This window comes from Aplysia californica, unplaced genomic scaffold (genome assembly GCF_000002075.1).
Source record: "Aplysia californica isolate F4 #8 unplaced genomic scaffold, AplCal3.0 scaffold00167, whole genome shotgun sequence".
Taxonomy (NCBI): Eukaryota; Metazoa; Mollusca; class Gastropoda; order Aplysiida; family Aplysiidae; genus Aplysia; species Aplysia californica.
In genome coordinates, this window is record NW_004797437.1 from 692815 (window position 1) to 694614 (window position 1800).

Here is a 1800-nt window from a genome sequence, read left to right on the forward strand (position 1 = left end):
GGGGGTATTAACATGTTTGAACACAGTAGAATTGTAAATGGGCTGATTTACCAATGTCATGCTCATACCGTGCCGGAACAACATAGGGGGAACTGCTGCTTTTTTCCACCTCGTCCTTACTATCGTCATTTTCCTCTACTTCTATTTATATAGGTCACTCTCCTGTGAACTGCTTTTTCCGGGGTGCTTTGATAGTCGAAGCAGAATTTGTGCTGTTGAGGCTAGAGATGTGAGCAGAATAAGCCTGATTCCCCCTATTCCCCGTTTGGACTTCTCTGTTGAAATCCACCCCTTGGCGCTAATAATAATTAATATGACCTAATGCAGTTACGAGCGCCATAAAACCTTACTAAACCACAATTCTTATTCATGTTGATATAGGTTTACAATAGTTCACATCAAAATCACTCTGAATGACTATTTCTCTGTCTAGATATCTAACGCCTGGATTTTAAAAACAAACAGAAAAGAAAGGTACCGTTTCTTTATATCTGGGTCTTTCTGCAACATTACAAGACATCCCTCTCGACTATACATGTACTATGAACGGTACATAACGCAACAAACAAAAACACTGGAGAAGACTCATGACAAAAGCACAGAGACGGATATAGTATTCAAAGCAAAGATGATGTCAAGAATAACTATTATGATCCCGCCCAATTCAAAGGCATTAGGCCAGTAGTCCCTTAAAATGAAGAAGTGCATAGCTATTTATTTTGTCTTCAAACAGTCATAAAATCTAACTAAATCATGAGTAAAGCACGTATGTCAAGCAATATAGGCCGGATATAACTTCCCGATATAAAATTGATAATAATAACTTTTTGTGATGAATTGTTCACGACAAAGAACTATGTAGCCTACGTCTTGTGGAACAAGTTGAAGTCATCTCCACGGGAAGGCATCACTCCCAAGGGTGATGCAGATACATGTAGGAACTTCCAGTCCAACACAAATTAACGTAAGTGTAAATCTGCTCTGTGCTCCGGAAAATCGGTGCGTCTTATGGTAGGTAGACCTCAAAATAACTTTCTCACGACAAACGTGTCCGCTGTCGTAATTTCCCGGGACTTTTTAGCACACAAAAATTATGGCTTTTACCTGCTGGAATGCTATTGCCAGTAACAGAACTTTCAGAACTTTGCTAAAGCAATGCAAATGTGTTTTCCAGTCCTTCCATGTGTGAATAAGGTGGCGAAACTATTTTCACGAAAAGCATTATGTCCGGGGAGTTAAATTTCAAATGCATTATATTCAGTTCATATAAATTGAAGTATAAAATTAAGTATAAAATTAACTTTTGACTTTTCCTTTTCCATCACAAATCAACACTTTATCTATTTGTTTTTCATGTTTCTTAAAATCACCAAAACACTCAATAAAAAGAGTCCCCCTTGGGTTGAATATTGAAATACTACTTTGTTTTTGTTTTGGTAAGTGTTTTACGGCGCTCGCAACTGCGTAAGGTCATAGTCATAGTAGCGCGTGGGACACATTAAACACTTTCAGGTTTTTAGGAAATTTGAATTTTGCCTGGGTGGCGGCCGAAGCCTACACTTTTATCGATTTTAGGATCACCAAGGGATCTTTAACGTGCGCAACTTTCACTTGGGACCTCCGAGGTTTTTAGCTATTATCTGTGAAGGCTGGGTATCAGGTCTTACCTCCTACCTACCATAAGAACAAGAGAGTGGCTGAAATTGAAAGACAGCAGTAAGAAGGAGCCAAGAAGTAAGAGTAAAAAGGCTGCAGAAAGAGTCAGGGGCTCAGGGGAGGGGGCAAAGGGGAAAGAGTGGG